Raw genomic sequence first — 17,578 nt, forward strand, 5'->3', positions numbered from 1 at the left:
AAATTAAAAATAAATCAGTTGAGAGTTTAAGGTACTGAAAGAGTCTAAGACCTTATTTTTGAAACGTAGTTATCAGTTCATTATAAGGACATATACACATAAATGCAAAGTAGCAAGTGCATCTCAAAATAATACAACTCTTGCAAATGTTGATTTGGATGAACAAAGCATCACAGATATACCTTTGTAAAATGCTGTAGTTATGACACACTAGATCTTCCTCTAAAATGCAGGAGGATTATTTTCCAGGATTGTTAGTCTTTAAACTATCAAGAATATGCACCAGACAGGAGCAGTTTGCAGAATCTTGCACTGCTAAATGGCCATATCATGGCAATCTTTTAAAGTACATTGTCTCCAACATAATTCATCTTATTTATTTTTCCTACAGTTAACAGCTCTACCAAACTGAACTTCCACAATACAGAGTCTGGTAAAAAAAACACCTAAGTCTAATTAAATATCAGATTAGTCCAAAGCAACTTAAAAAAACCTAACTTCCTTTTTAGTTGATCAGTAGTAACTTAATAGTCAGAACTCCACAAATAATTCAGCTGAATAGCAAGTTTTTTTTCTCAAGAGTATAATTATCCACTCTTCTTCCTTATTGGCCTTCCCATTTTGCCTTATGATTTGTAAATAGTTAATGAACAGTATCATTCATGATTCTGCTACTGCAAAGGCTGTTTTTTAAGAAACCCCAAGCATTTAGGAGCAGCAAGCCACTACTGTTCCTCCTACCACTAAAATACTGATTTCCCTCACCACTGACACCTATATTCCAGCTTTGCGGGCCCAATGGAATTGCTTGGCAGGCCTGAGATTCCCAACTCTTGATCATCTAGGTACAATATAGTTCACTAAGATACAAGATAGTGTGGTGAAATATGAATATTCTGAAATACAGTCTTCAATACAGCTCTGAATAATTTGTATATACTTATACTGAAACACTACTATGTTAGAACTTAAATGATCCTGGTAGCATAATGTATGTTACATCTAAACTGTCAAATAATCAAGCCTGAAAGAAAAAGTTCTAAATAGATTATGCCTGATTATACTGTCAAAGTCTTTTTCTTATAGATTATTCTAAATGCATTTTTTTTTCTTCAATACATAAGTTTGTTACTAGAAGAGAATATTTTATCAATTTCAAATTATAATGAAATAAAGTATTTTTTTTCAATCTAGTAGTAATGGTCATCTTTTTTATTGCTTTTTATATGTGGCAACCAATTATCTTCATGAGTTTCCATGCTTCAGGGTTCCTTCTAAGGCATAAGTTAAGCACCATGACACCTGCAGGTAGCCCCCCCCCCCCCCCCTTGCTAATTCACAAAAGATGGAGGGCAGGTTAAATGGGAGAAGTCACAGAAAACAGTAGAATTTTTTTTCCATATGACTTGTCAGCAGTATGGGTATTACACTTCTCATTGGAGCACAAAGAGCAAGAGTGGAAGAAACAGTAAAGCACTAACCAATACACACAATAATGAAAGTATAACAGAAAGACTAAGAGCGAAGCAGCTTCTTCATTGCAAGCCCTGCAGCCAAATTACATTTAATCAAAAATAAAAAAGGTAAGATCAACAAGAGTGAAGGAACTGTGTGAGGAAAACCACCAGGTACAACACCTTTATATTCATGAACTGAATTTTTTTAAAAAGAGGGAAGGCCTGACATTCTTCGGAGAAAATGACCATCTCTAGTCACCTTTCCATGATTTACATTAGTGGCTAGCAACATAAAACCCACAGGCTGGATCCAATCCATAGAGCTGGAGGGCTTTACCTTCAGCCAACTCCCTGCCTGCTTCCTGGCTGCAATGAGGATTCAGTTTTTAGCCAGTGTGGGAGGCTGCACCACAGCTAGGAGGTGCAAATGGCATCCATACTGCACCTGCTTCTTTCTGCTCCCTGCCCCCCCTCCCACACCCCACCTTCCAGCTGCACCACAGGCACTGCTGGAAGCTGCCCAGCTGTGGAACAGCTCTCCTTGGGCTGGAAGCTGCATCTATGCTGTAGCCAGGGGAAGAAGCAGCAGCAGTGCTGGCATAGTTGCAAGTTGCATGGCCCCAACACAGCTCCCCCATCTGCCCCTGTGCTGGGGCCAGACAGTGAGGAGCTCCAGCTGGGGAGCAAGGTGGAGGTGGGGGGACTGGAGAGAAGCCATGGTAGTGTGGATGCAGTTGGCAGATCCCCAGCCCATGTGGCCCCCCACTGGCTTGAAGTTCAGTCTGCATGCAGCCAGGGAGTGGGGGGTCAGGGGTGGGAAGATGGGAGAAGTGGCTGTGGCACAAGCACTGCTCCCAGGTGTTTGACCTCAGCATGGGTACAAGAAAGACCCCCTCCCTCCCACCCCCTCCTAAAACCACCCAGCCTGTGTCCTACCTGAGCCAGATTGTTCCAGCCCATGGCTTCTTAAAAGATTGCTGACCACTGCTCTATGTTGCTGCTCTAGAACTCAGGAGTCTTGAATCACATAGGACCTTTTCGGTAAGTTTAGGTGGCCTCTTAAGATCTTAAAATCCTGGATTGGCTGCACATTTACACCTAGTGGTTAAATCTACATGTGCAATTAATGCAACGTGATAAACTCCAAAACTGTTCATGCCAAAGTCAACTGCTCCCAGGTGCAGTGTCTGCATGTACACCTGGGACAGCAGCAATTTGAACTGGAACAGTGCAGGACCCTGGCTGGCTGGGCTGACCAATAGCAATTAATGCACCCAGTCAGCATCTACACATGCGTTTTGGCACAGTAAAGTACTCCACTTTAAGATAGTACTGCCCCTGATAATACTATCCTACAGTGCAGTTAATTAGTTTACTGCACCCTAACACCAGCGCATGTGTAGACTGTGACACTTTACTACAGAGCTCTGCAGCAAAGTACATATGTAGATGAGCCCTCTAAGTGTCTTAAAGCACTCATTCTCAAAGTTACACCACTCCCACTACAGAGGAGAATTATTTCCAATCTGCCTAATTTTGTTAGTCCTATTATTGTGTGGCCACTTCCCACAACTGTTCTGTCCAAGCTGAAGTATTCCGGTGACCCAGAATGCAGTGGCCCCACCTGACTCAGGGCAAACAGGGACACTGGGGCACAGTGGACTGGGCATGATGGTCACCTCCACCCCCCAGAGATGTCAGGCAGAGCAAGTACAACAGCCCTGGAGTGCCCAGCAGCCACAGTATTTCCCACCACTATCCAGATGCAGTCTGCTCCCACTATTGGCAACGCGGGGGATGAGCACTGCCTGAGCTCTGGAGAAAAAGAGAATGGGCCCCTTGGAGCTCAGGCAGTGCCCAGCCAGCTAGCAGCCCAGCCAGTGGGGAGTGGGACAGCAGGCACCATGTGAGCTCTGGAGAAAAAAGGATCGAGGCCCTAAGAGCTCAAAGTGAGTGAGCTCCAAGGCTGCAGCTGAAGGACAGTCAGAGCAGGATTTTTTTTGCCTTACCATGCGACTGCTCCACTAAGCTGAACAACACTAAGCCAATTAACATTTGTCCAACTTACAGTGTAAGGTCTAACAAGACCCATATTGAGGACAAAAAAAGTCCACTTTTTTCATGCAACTGAATCATCATTACCACAGTTCAGGAATAGCAGCACTGGAGAAGGAAGCTGAAGGGGAAAGAAGGGAAAGGAGAGGAGGGAAAAAGTGTTCAGTATTCTAAAGACTATCTCTCCACCTTGAACTTTCATCCTCTCAGCAGGAAAAGTATTAGGTGTCAAGGCATACAACTTGCAGAGCCATAATGAAAATGATGTATGGCAAAATTAACAGTAAAATGGTGCTTCCCAAGAGGAATTTCAGGGTTATTTTTGATTTCTCATGCTTGGCAGTTTTCTCATAGGATTAGAACCAGTGCCTTCATCTTTTAGCAGAAAGCACTGCTGTCAATTATTGTCAAACATGTAGCTAATCGTCATAAGCTCTATACTAGACCAAAACAATTCTCTGTTGGCAGGCAAAGTCCCATCATGTTATTAGCCAGCTAAAATTTAAATTACTTTTGAGAATTATCACCGAGTTCAAGTATTTCAGATGCTTAGAACAGAGCTATAAATGTGCTTTTGGAAAGGCAGGTACTAGTGCACACAAAATCAGGTTAACCCGAATTTCCGTTTTTCCACTCTTATACAGAAGTTTATTGCTATCTGAAGTAATTAATTAAATGAAAAAAGTAAGCCACAAATAAAAACTAAGGGCCATTTTCATGTTACGCTTTGGACATGTTAATTGTACTTAAAACACTAATGTTTAGTACTAGCTAACAAAAACAGTTCCTAGCGTCCCATGCTACAAGGCCCTAAGACAGACTCTCACTGGCAGAATCAGGGGCTAAGACATACCCCAGCATACACCTTCAGTAAAATGACTTGAGACTGCTCCATCTCCTCTTGCGCGCGCGCGCGCACACACACACACACACACACACACAATACCAAACTAAGTTGGAGCTTTTACAACTGATACTTCATCACAGTATGTCTAGCCATAAAAAAAACCAAACTACACAATAAGAAAAACATAACTAAATGGGCAATTTGTAAGGCGGGTTTTTATTCCATGGTTTTCAGTAAAACTGTATACTAATGAGTCAAAACAATATCATACAAAATACACATACCCATTTCTCTTGCATAAAGACAGACAATAAAAGTCATTCATTGCATTTTTAATTAATAAAGTATGACTAGCTCATTTGTTTTAATTTAAAATTTTATGTACAAAAATAACTGAAACAGCATGTATGATAAGACAAAGAACTAATGGTAACTACTTATCTAAATAAAATACACAGAGACTAAGACATCAAGATAAAGCAGAAGAGGAATTATAGCAAAATTCAGCCCATTTCTGTTCCTCCCATTTATGGGAGCAAGACACAAGGGAGGATCGCCCGTTTTCCATATCCTTTGTACCTAGCAAAATTCAAGAAAGAGATATTATTTGAGAAAAACATTCATGTTCAAATTATGTCTCCAAAGTACTTTGCAGCATGTACATTTCATAATATATGCATAATTACTCTTAGAATACACATATTTCATATTATATGCATTATAATAAGATATATACATGCTTTCTATTTACAGAAGGACCAAGAAACGTAAGCACCTATATAGAACATAATTACACTTAACACTACTTTAGGAACTATCATGCTTTTTCACATTTCCGTGTACAGCTGTTCATCAAGTTATTCAATATTTTGTACATGGTACCAGCTTATTTAAAATACATTTTCCTGAAAAGTGATATTACCCTCTCTCCTATGTCTCCTTGTCTGAAGTTTGATACAGTAGCTTCTTTAAAAGGCCTTTCAGCTAAAGGAGAAAAGCACTTTTCTCTTCTCAGCCTTTCATCCACCTCAGATGGAATTCATCGGTCCTCTTTCCCTCTTGTGGTTTCTGAAAAACAATAAATAAAATTGCATAATCATACTCATCTGTTTTAGGTTAAAGGCACTGACTTATATTATACATTAACTCCAATGGTCATATTATATGACCCCTGAAGTTAATGCATCACAAACACTATATATATAAATATATAATATTAATATATACCAATGCATGTTTTGCTCTGTTGCTGCTGCATCTATTTTAATTTTGAAAGCTCTTCATAGCACTCTGTGTGTATGTGTGTATGCAATCTACATGCACATGCACACATTTCACACACACACCCAAACTGTGTGGGTAAAATGTGCAACACAAAACGTTCTATGAAGTTGTTGCTTCATCTACTTAAATTTGGAGAGAGCAACAGAACAAAACAAATACATCAGTAAAATTTAATATAATGAAGATTTGTATTTGATGCAAACAACTAAGAAAAGCAAAAACATCAAGGGAAGTAAAAAGGAATAAGAATACTTACCACTTGTGTTGAAAAACGTGTTAAAGGATGCTGAAAACATCCTGGAGCGATCAGGTACCATTGTCAGGAAAAGGCTCCCCTGGTCTCTTCCACCTTAGCCCCTTGTCCTTCCCATTGGATGGGGCTGGTTAACTCAAATGAGGCATACATCACAATGGGTCGATACTATATGTATCATTATAAAACTACACTTTAAATAAGGGAGCGTCACAATTTATCATGTCAACTTAATGGCACCAGAAAAGTGTCTTTACATCACAAAAGTACTTCTAATAATATATGACCCTTTAAGGACCCTTGGTGGTGTTTGAGCTCCTATTTTTTTCCCCATGGGTAGGTGGTGCTCAGTTGCTCACCATACTGCCACAGACATGGTCAGAGATAAAGAATGTTTAACACAACAGTGAATGTTAGAACATTAGTGAAATAGCAAATGCTAGAATAAATATTCAATCCATACTTATCCTAAATTTAGGATGAACACAATTTTGCAGAGCGGCATCTTTTTTCAGGGAGGAGGTAGTTTGGTTTTTTATTAGTTCTATAAACACACACTCCTCTGCATTGCTAGCATTCCAAGGTAGAAATCCTATAGTTAATGATAGGTGGTATTTTTGTGTGCCAGCATTTTCATGAAGAGTTTGAATATTTCAATATATTTATGATAAAAGGAACTGCCCAATGTCCACTTGAGGATTTTTTAACATATTTTTATATGATTTTTTTCCCTGAACCTTTGAACTGTTTTCCTTCATTCACTCACATTGATCCATTTTTTCTGTGCGACTAAGCTGTGCATCAATATCTTTATTTTAATAAGGCAAACTGTAAACAAGTCAACAGCAGCAAAAAAGTGTCCAAAGGAAAAAAAGCCCACTTACTGCATATTCTTCTGGTTTTGTGATGATGGCACTGAGAAGCAAGTTATGGTGCACAGCAGACATACATAAATACATAGCTTGCAATAAAATAAAATGTTTATAACTAGATTGCTTGAAAGTTTGCTCAAAAAGCTCTCCATGCTGAGAGCATATTTGAACAAAGAAAAGAGAAAGCAGTTCATATCAGAAAGATTATACTGGCAAATTTAGTTTTGTTTTAGCCATTCTATGAAAAGCAAGCTTTATTCTATTTTTTTTTCATATACACATTTCCCTCAATTTATGCTGTACATGTGTTCCCAGAGAGCGGCGCATAAATTAAATTCACATAAAGTGAACCCACTTTACAATGTAACAAATAGGGATAGGTTCCCATGGCAGTGAGGGAGGGAATGAGGGAGCGAGGCTGGGACTAGGGAAGAGGCAGGTAGAGGGGTGCCGCTCCCAGGGCTGCACAAGGCAGCAAAGAAGAAAAGCAGCACTCACACCAGCCCCAGCTGCAGCGGCCCTGGGAGCAGCTGGCGCCAGCTGCCTGCAGCCGCTGGGCTGCACTGTGCTCACCCCAGCCTGTGCTAGAGCAGCCCCGACAGCAGCCTACAGCATGGCACAGCGCAGCCCAGGAGCTGGGGTGAGCCCAGGCACAGGAGAACAGGCAGAGCATGGTGCAGCCCAACGGCTGCAGACTGCTGGCACTGGCCACTTCTGGGGTAGCTGCAGCTGGGGCTGGGGTGAGTGGAGCCACGGCCCTTTCCCCTCCCCCCACAGATTTACCTGCTGGGGGGGATTGGGGGCATCTATGCTGATCACATAGGAGCAAATTTACCTTGCATATAATGAATTATGGGTCTAAATATACACATCACATAAGAGCAAATTCGCATATAAAGAACCCACATAAATCGAGGGAAACCTGTACATGTTCATCCATACCATTGGAAAAATGTGACATTTTATATTTTTTCCTTATTACAAAGTATTCAAATTGAAACCATAGCTACAAGAAAAACTGTTGTACTTTATATTATGTATTTCATATTCCATAATTTATCTAGAACAGAATGCCTTCAGCCTCTTATTGAATGTTTCTGCCTCTACCAAAATGAAAAATAGATTTAAAAAGTTGATTTTACTTCCCATTTATTATAGTAATTGCACTGATGAATATTTAGCCACTCTCTATTTAAAGCCACCTTAAGGACAATAAATCATTAAAATAAACTGTTATATATGATACCAATTAAATAAAAATTAGATTGTTTCTTATAAATTAACCAACTTGTATTACATTTTCAAATTGTTATTTAGATACTCATCACACAATGATTTTCATCTCCTTTGAATCCTTCACCCTAAAGTACCAACTGTCTTGCAGATTTCCTGCCCCACAAAGTGAAAGCCATTGATCAACATGAGTCCCTGAAATTAAAAAAAAACAAAAACTGGTACTAGTGGAATTTCCTAAAGGTTTATTCTGTTATCAGTGCAAAATGAGCAGCACTGTAATAGCTATGCTTGTGAATGGTAATTATATATGCACATGCATAATATGGGGCCCAATTCAGGACCGTACATTTGCCAGAAAGGAAAAGAGACTATATAGGAAAAAATAAATTTACTTCTGAAGAGTAAAAATAATCGCTTACAGAACAACTGCCATTTTAATCAACACTGTGATCCACAGAAGAGTTGCATATTGAACATCACATAGTATACTAATTGGCATTCAGTGTCAGATCTGATAAGCTATTATGCCAATTTTAGCAACACATATCAATCATTTTTTCATAGAAGCTACATTCTTTGATCTATGCTAGGGAAAATATTAGCTGAGCGAAAGCTTTTTTCTTTTTAGAGCCTTGAAAATACAGCAAAGAAAACATTCTTAGCCAGTTACTCAAGAACTGACATCTCTTTCTTTATATGCAAACAAATGGCAAAATTGCCAACTATGATCATTATCTGAAATTTTTCATAAATCTCTTCAATTAAGAAGTTTTGGCCTCAAGTTTAAACACAAATAATTCATAGCATGTTATAGTTTATTCATTTTTTATATATGTATTCTGAAACCATGGGATTTTTGTAATTTCTAATCAGCAATAACACCAATTTCAACTTGCAAGGTAGATTATTAGATCTACAATTTATGCAGTAATGGACTGCTTATACCCCCATTAAATTTGTTTTTGCTGAACATTTGAGAACTCAAACAAAAATAAAAAATCAGTTTCCTACAATTTTTCACCCTAGTAAATCTTATTTCTTTAGAATATTCATAGAAAGGAACACAAAAAAGTAAATTCAGTATAAAGCTAACATTTACAGTACAGTTTTTGTAGCAGACACTCAGCTGTATACCATTTGCAGAGCATCCTCCCGCCACATTGAATTCAATAAGCTGCCCCAGCAATTTTTAGTGCACAGTTTTAATTCCTAATGATTGGGCATCTGGATCTGTTAGGTAGCTTAGAAAAATTTCAGCCAGAAAATGGAAGTATATAACATAATGACTCAGATCATTCCAGTACACAGGAGGGGACTTCTTCCTACCTCTATCAAGTTCCTCACTTCATCTAGCTGTGCAGAACCTCCTCCATGGGGTTGATTCTCTGGGTTTGGGGTGTGCAGAAAAGTACATTTGTTCCACCTGAATCTTCCACAAACCTCATGGGAGAAGCCAACGTAATTTATGCTGTTTTCCCTGTGCATATGCACAGGCTAGGACAGCAAGCAGCTAAGCCCAGCACATCCCCTTCTCTGCTCTGCACTGTGCCACTGATCCCTTCCATAGCCATCCCCGATCTCTCCCTCTCTTCCTCTATGGCAGCCACTGCTAGCTCTCTTCCCCTCTCTCCCTACCCTAGGCAGGCACTGCTTACAGGAGGAAAACTCTCTCCTCCTATAGCAAGCACTGGAAGGTAAACTTTCTTCCTTGCTCACTCTCCCCTGCCTCTTTAACTGGCAGCCAGCTCTCTTTCTCCCTTCTCCCACCCCTACTGGAAGGGAATGATGGCCTACAATGCAGCTGGGTTGAAAGCAGTTGCGCCACCACTCTAAAAGATGAAAAGCCACTGGTTTAGAGAACACACTCCTTGAAGGGATTTCCAGGAGGAGGGGGTCCACAGCACAGCCAGGGATCGAGGAGCTGGATTTCTGGTATATCCTCAGTATCATTACAGGGAAATTTCTGTAGGAATCCATGAGTTTAGAAATGGAACAGCAGCTTTACTGTGCAGTGGGGTTGGAGAGACATGAATCTTGCCTTGCAAAAAAAGTTCAATGCTTCAATTTATAACTAGTGTAGTTACTACTTCTAATCATCCAGAAGGGCATAGCAGCCACTTCTTCATACACAGAAGACACTAGGCTCTCCATCTCAAGTCGTAAAGAGCATCCACAATAGATACTCTTCACACAGATACTGATAATATTCTACTCATGGAAATAGTTGCTACTATTTAACAGTTTAATTAACTTAATTATTGAAGCAGGTAGCATTACATATGACACTAGTTACTGTGAAACCAATAACTTCTGAACACATGGTGAAGTTAATTAAATTTAAATGCAATATAATGGTCATCTTGTCCAATGGAACCCTAGTTCAGTTTCTCCTGTGAGAAAAGCTGCTGTAACTTTTTACAATAGCAAGGAAAGACCAAGCTTTATTGGTTTCAGGACCTACACTGCCGTAAAAGTTTGGCTAAAAAGCTTATTTCTAAATCTTATTTATGCTATGTGTCTTACAAATTTGTGTGAAAGGAAGTATAATAAGGTTAAGAGTTACTGGACCTGATGACATATAGTAAAGGAAGAAAAGGAAACTATCAAACCTCACAGACATCAAATCACACGTTTTAAAGGCTTTTTTTGTGCAGTTTGATTTTTATGCCTAAGTATCCTTATTTAGATTTACTCCACCCTAGACCTAAATATGTATTTTAATTTATTGTGTATATACAAACAATAAAATATACCAACTATATTTCCAGTGCTTATACTATATGAAACCTGGCACAGACAATCAAGTACATTTTATGTATTGCAATTACCAACAATTGCTTCTGATGAAATTAAAAAAAAATAAATCAAATGTTAAACGTGTCCTTCATAAGAGCAGACAAGGAGCTGAACTAAGACTACATCCAGATGTACTACTCAGTGGCCCAATATTGTCCACAAGTATCTTCCTTGCTTTTCCTCTCAACATCCACTTTTCCTTGCCTATGTGACAACTGGCGGTCCTGGTTTAGTCATTATTATAACAGACGCTGGGATAAATTGTGTACAGTGTCATTCTACCATCCATTTCCTATACCTCAGCTAAATTCTGCTGAAAAGTGCAGACCAGAGTTATGACTTTGCAGGACTTTTTGTAAAGCATTGCACTGAGATAGACTCTGGAACAGTTATATATAAACGCTTGTAAAATCACTGCAAATAATATCAATTGATATTTCTTTGAGAAATCTTTCCTTAGCCCATAGTGTAGTCCAGGGGTGGGCAAAATGTGGCCGGATGCAGCCCACCAGGCCATTTTTTCCAGCCTGTGAGGCCCCTAAAAAATTTAGAAAATTAAAATTTATCTGCCCCAGCTGCCTGTCATGCGGCCCTCAATGGCTTGCCAAAATTCAGCAAGCAGCCCTCCACCCAAAATAATTGCCCGCCCCTGCTGTAGTCTGTATTCTATGGCCCTAACACCTACTGTGAATCACTTGCATTTAGAGCTTAAGAATAGCAAGACCTCGATTCTTTTCCACATACTTATACATCTTCTGCAGCAAACTTGCACCTGAGAGCTTGCTGGATTACAACATATGGCTGGTTAGCCATTTACCCAATTTCTTCAACATGAGGTAGGAAATCTGTAGTTTGTATCCAAAGTGACACAATTGTTTGATATCTTTGCCCTAGAGAGCACAGGTGTCAAACTCACTGTATGCTCCTTGTGCATAGTGCCTCTAGCCCCTGCCACATGCTCTATGCTGGAGCCACAACTCCTGCCACTACGTGTCCTGTGCCCCAGCAGCAGCTGGAGGCATGAGGTAGGGGCCAGCAGCTAAGGCCATGGAAATAGCAACAGGCAAAGTAGCTGGATGGCAACTGGGGATGTGTCAGCCCTCGCTCACCTGCCTGATGCCAATCAGTGTCCAGTGGGACCCGAGGGCCCTGAATACTGCAGCTGGCCACTCTGCCCCATCCAAACTCCTTAACTTCCAGTGTCCTGACAGTAGCCCAGCAGGCTGAACAGAACAGCTCCATGGCCCATATCCAGTCCATGAGCTATGTGCATGATGCTCCTGCCCTAGTGTGTTAAAGCATTAAAACTAGCAGTCTAGCACCACTGTGATTTCAAGCATCAGCATAAAATAAGCATTTCATAGACTTCCATAAACCTCTCAATGCTATAGAAATCCTATAGAGAGAAAAAGAGAGATTTATAACAGCCAAAAGAAAATAGATATTAGTACTGTGCAAAGCTTCAGTAGCCAATTTGATTCAGAGGAGATTCAGTCCAATTCGGGGACCGAATCTTCGAATCCAAATCAGACAGGGAGAACAAGAAAAGCTCTGAATAGATTCAAAGCATCCAAATCAATTTGGGAAAGCTTCGGAAAAGATTTGGCCACTTTGGAGATTCAGTAATAGATTAAACAGGCAGCTGATACAGCTGCCTCCAGTTGGTAAGTCTGCTGGGGTTGGGGGAGAGGGGAGGGAAAAGGTGTGGGGGATTGGGGCTGGGGCAAGCTGCCCAGCTGGGGTAGGGGAGCACGTTACTTGGGGAGGAGAGACAGGGGTGTAGAATGCGGGAACGGCAGCACTGGGAGCGTGGGCTCTGCCCTGCTGCTACCTGCCCAGCCTGGATGGTTGCGGGGGGGGGGGATGTGGGCACAGCTTGCTCCAGGCAGAAGGGGGGAAGTGGCAGCATGGCATAGTCCTTGCTCCCAGAGGTGCCATGCCTGCATTCTGTGCCCTCCATGCCAGCTGGCAAGCAGCAGCAGAACAAAATCCCCGCTCCCAGCGCAGATGCGGGCGCAGCAGCACTGGGAGTTGGGGCTATGCCCTGCTGCCACGTGGGGCAAGTCACGCCTGCATCGCGTGCTCCAACCCCCTCTCCCATGCTGGCTGGGCAAGCAGCAGCAGAGCATAGCCCCCGTGGTTCCCCCCAGCAGGGCAGAGGCAGACACAGCTGAGGGAACTGGGAGAGAAGCCCCCATGGTTGCCCTGCCCTGACCTGACCTGCCCAGCTCCAGCCTCCAAGCACTTAAAAAAAAAAAAAAAAGCCTTGTAACTCACCAGCTCTGATAGCAGTGACTGGGGTCTCTGAGGGCTCGTGGCAACCTCCCTCCCTCAACAGTGCGGCAGTGCTCTGCCACGCAGCCCCAGAGCCCCCACAGCTCCTGCTACAGCCAGTGAGTGTGGGGCTCTTTAAAAAAAAAAGGGTCGGGACTAGGCTGGAGCTGGGCAGGGCAGCCATGGAGGCTTCTCCCATGGCTCCTTCCTTCTGGGGAGAGGCAGGCACAGCTGGAGGAGCCACAGAAGAACCTGCAGCTGCCCAGCTGTGCCTGCCTCTCCCCAGCCAATCTAAATCTCTGAATCGGTGCCAAATCTTCCAAAGCTAATTTGACCGAATCAATTCAGGACAGTGATCCGAATCTCTCAATTGAATCACTGTCCTCCAAATCAGCCAAATCTGAATCTGAATACTTCCCTATTCGCACAGGCCTAATACATATGTTATGGTATATACAGATTCCTCAAACACTGATATGCAGCCAACTATGTGCATCTCACTCTATATGGAACCATCTCCCCTCACCACCTCACTCCCACATCTGAAAATGTGACCAGATATTTTACGAATCAAGTTATACAGAATTGTCTCTGACCCAGTTTAAATGGCAGGGTCTAAGAATGCTGAATAGCTAAACACAGCTAAATGATGTAAAAATGTATAGAATCTCATGTCATTGATCCCTGACCTTCTAAGGGAAAAATCCCTGACCTTCTAAGGGAAAACTTTAAAAAACTTAATGAAGGAAGTTTGTAAAATCTATATTAAAGAGCTCAGATTAAATATGAAGAAGCCTAAATCTTACTTAAAGTAACAGGAGTAAAATTTGCCTCCCACTCAAGGATGACCACAAGTAGAGGGGGCAGGTGAGGTCAGAGTTGGAGATGCAGCAGTTACCAGTCCCCCTCCACCTGCCTCCAACAGCCTATGCCTGTCCCTCCACATACCCCCCACTGATGCCTCTGCCTCTTACCACCACTGGCACTTACCCTCTGTGGCTCCAGACACAGAACACATGGTTGCTCCAGTCCCCACCCAGGTACACAGCAGTAGCGGTAGCAATGACAGCTCCACCACCAGCAGCACTGCACCCCCTAATGTTGGACCATTCCACGTGCTCTGTGCCTCAGGCTGGAGTGAGATTCAAACCAGAGCTGCAGAGGGCAAGTGGTGGCAAGGGAAGTGGGGAATCAAGTGACAGGAGGCAGGCACTATTGAAAAAGGGAAGCAGGCACCAGGGTGTGCAGGTACCAGAGATGCATGCAGCAGAGTGAACAAGTGTTGAGGAGCACAGGTGGCAAGAGGTAGAGGTCAAGCCACTTAATTATCCCTCCACCTGCCCTGATGCAGCAGTGGAAGAGGGGAGACATGAATTTAAGATGACACTTCAATATTTTAAATCAGTGGTCTCCAACCTTTTTAAAAAGATGATCACTTTTTCAAGTAAAGAGCAATCCAGGATCCCCCCTTCCCCCCCACAACCACCCAGCAGGTCAGTCTGGCTGGGAGATCAAGGCACCCACTGTGAGGGAGGGAGTGGGCAGGGGTGAGTGGGGCCCTGGCTGGGCTGGGGGAGGGTCAGAGCCTGGGCAACTAATCCAGGCATGTGGGGGGCTCCCACCCCTGCACGAACATGCCCCCCCCCCATCTGTGCATGGGGTGAGGCAGCTGCCATTGTGCACTGGGCTTTGCGCACCAATCCCTCAGCTATAGCAGGTTTGGATTCTATACATGGAAAATTATAACAAATTTATAAATTTTCAATGTATTGAATCTAATTATTGGGGGATCATTTTAAATTTGAAGTCATCTTGGGTATGGGTAAATACAGTACATTTGTAGAGGAACAGGAAGTTAACACCGGGAATAAAAAAGCAAAGGGACAATGTCGGCATCAGAACAAATGCGTATAAATACGGGCTGGGTATAAGAAGAAAGTTCCGTAAGAGAAGTGAGGTTCTAGAACATCTTTGCAATAGTTAGCTGCTGGATCCATATAACTGCTTACAGATGCCATATTTTTAACCTTTCTTCTCAGAATTCTGAATGGCTCACCTCTCATATGATGAATACAAATAAGCCCTACAAGACTGCTCATCCTGAAGTGAGTTTTCCTATAGCATGAAAATAACTATTGGGGATCTACACCATCTGCCACAAACTATGTCAGAATTGCTTCATCCACCTCTCCGTGCACTGCAGAAATAAAGAGGAGCCAAACAAAAAGAATCACTTGTTACGCCTCAGCTCTGTATTCTTGGGCAACCCTGGCACAGGATGCAGTCTGTCTAACTCATAAAGGACTCACCCCTCCCCTCCCTCCCCTCCTCTACATAAACGAAACTGATTAAGATGCAGTGAGAGACGCACCTAAAATCCCCAGATAAGGGTGATAGGAGTGAAACAACTGCCCTAGGTCTCATTTACATCTGAGATGGAACCAGATGACCATTCATTTACATGAGAGATGGAAAACAGAAAGCCTGAAGCAGAGACTGCAGTGAATTCTGGGACCAGAGAAGCAGGAGAGCGCTGCATGATGGGGAATCTGTGCTTCCAATGTTAATTAACCCATGTTCACATACACCCAGCTCAGCATTTATCAGACCAGTTCTAATCTGGATTTGCTAAGGACTTTTCTCCCCCCAGACACACACACACAGCTCTAAATTTAATAGGCATCTCGGGCCGTACATTCCCCGGTCCCACTATGGGAGGCCTATTTAAACTTGATTGACTAAAACTCGGTTGCCGGGTTAGGGAATGCTGAGGCAAAAGACCGAGTCAGAGGGGGTACGGGCAACATTTGAACAATGGTTAAGGGTTCATCACAGCATCCAGCCTGCTGGAGCCCTAATCCCAGGTGTTGTCGTATCTTTCCCGAGATGACTGGTGGGAGTCCTCTCCACAAAAGGTTATGAGCACCCCAATAATTGCTTTCTGTTAAAAGACTATAGTAAAATCTGGAAAAGTCATGCTAAGCTGAGGCTTGTGCACAACAAGTAAAAATCCAAAATCCTGATACTGCAAGCTATCTATTGTTCCTGAAGAAACCATGAGATATCCCATCAGGATATCTGCCATCCATAGGAATCTCAAGCTGGCTCCCAAGTATTTGGGTTACTCCCTAATCTTAAGTGTTTCCTGATTATCAATCAGTTTCCTGAGATGGTCCAAACCAGATAACCACTTGTCAATAGAAAAGACAATGATTTACACTACTGAGGGTGCTTTGAAGCAGCTGAACTGAGGGTATAAAAATCTGTAAGTGTGTGTGCTTAAAGAGAAAGAAAGAAAAAGAAGAAGCAGGAGGAAAGAGGGAGAAAGAAAGAAGAAGAAAACTCCTGTGCTGACACCATCCCCTGTCGTTCTTGGGACGCTGGAAGAACAGATCGTCTCTCTCTTCAAGGACTGTGCTACGGACTGTGCCTGTCAGCTTTGCAGCCTGGGTACCGTGGACTCGGTGAGATTCCCAGAGTTCTCTCTTCATTCTAGGCATAAACTTCTGAACCTGACCTGTATCAGTTAAGCTTGAGCTAAGTTTCCCCAAATACTTAGTGAAACCACGGTAGTATTGTCATTGTTTGTGTTTGTTTTTCTTTTGCATGTCTATTACTACTAGTACTATTATATATTTCATATGCTTAGCAATAAATAACTTTTATAGGCAAACTGGTAGTAATTGGGTATATTTTTCCTTCTCTGCTTCTTTTTCCTCCTGTGCTCTGCAGCAACGCTTCTTTTACCTATGCTAAAGATCCCTGTGAAGCCTAAATTATTGTGGGGTCTGCTCATCAAGAGGCCAAAGATTGGGACATGCTGAGTTTGAAACACATAAGGGGATCAGCTTGTACAGGCTGATTGACCCAGTTTGACTCAGCCATGCCCTTATGAACTGAATGCTGGCCCATGAGGGTGTCAGCTGGACACCCAGCCAGATTCAGAGGGATTCTGTTTACCTGTGTGCTTGTGTCTGACTGCATTTTATTGTTGCTCTTATGAACTGATTCTTGGCATATGAGGGTGTCAGCCTGTCCATGCTGATCAGCCCAGCCAGATCAGGCGTGTCACGTTAATTTGTGTTTGTTTGTGTGTATGACTGATTTGGTGACTGGAGGAACCCAGTCCCATTGAGATTGAGTCCTGCAAGATAGCTCCACTGGGGGTGAGGGCTTGCAGAAGGGAGAAATACAGCTCCGTATAGTAACACAAGCAGCACATTGACAGAATCACTAAGACCCTAGAAACTATCCCTAATAAATGAGCACACCCCAAAGTAATGGGCAAATTTGGTAACACTTATCCCAGAACATTATTTCTCCCCCACTGCTACTCTCCCTTTCCTTCACCTTAAAAACCAATTGAGGCAGTTAAAAACACATGGGCTAAACTTGTAATGAGTAAATGACTGGCAGTGTTCATTCCATCAAAATCACTGAGCCTAGCTACCACATCTAACCATAGAAGAAAGGGTGCAACAATTTCCTCATCTCCTGTAGTCCT

At 42.4% G+C, this 17,578-nt stretch overlaps 1 protein-coding gene across 5 annotated transcripts in view; it reads right to left on the reverse strand.

Annotated features, from left to right (window-relative positions):
• Window positions 1–17,578, reverse strand: part of GALNT13 (polypeptide N-acetylgalactosaminyltransferase 13) — a 431,117-nt gene that overhangs the window by 295,551 nt on the left and 117,988 nt on the right. Inside the window, exons 1-2 of one of the 5 annotated variants that reach the window (XM_059727377.1) lie at window positions 5,900–7,306; window positions 5,282–5,427 (exon numbers count right to left, since the gene is read on the reverse strand). The exons of 3 other annotated variants lie outside the window; for them this stretch is intronic. The gene's annotated coding sequence lies outside the window, so the exon portion shown is untranslated. Of the gene's footprint in view, window positions 1–5,281; window positions 5,428–5,899; window positions 7,307–17,578 lie in introns of those variants that run through there. One more of the 5 variants, XM_059727378.1, reaches the window with a different exon arrangement.

This window comes from Alligator mississippiensis, chromosome 4 (assembly GCF_030867095.1).
Source record: "Alligator mississippiensis isolate rAllMis1 chromosome 4, rAllMis1, whole genome shotgun sequence".
Taxonomy (NCBI): Eukaryota; Metazoa; Chordata; order Crocodylia; family Alligatoridae; genus Alligator; species Alligator mississippiensis.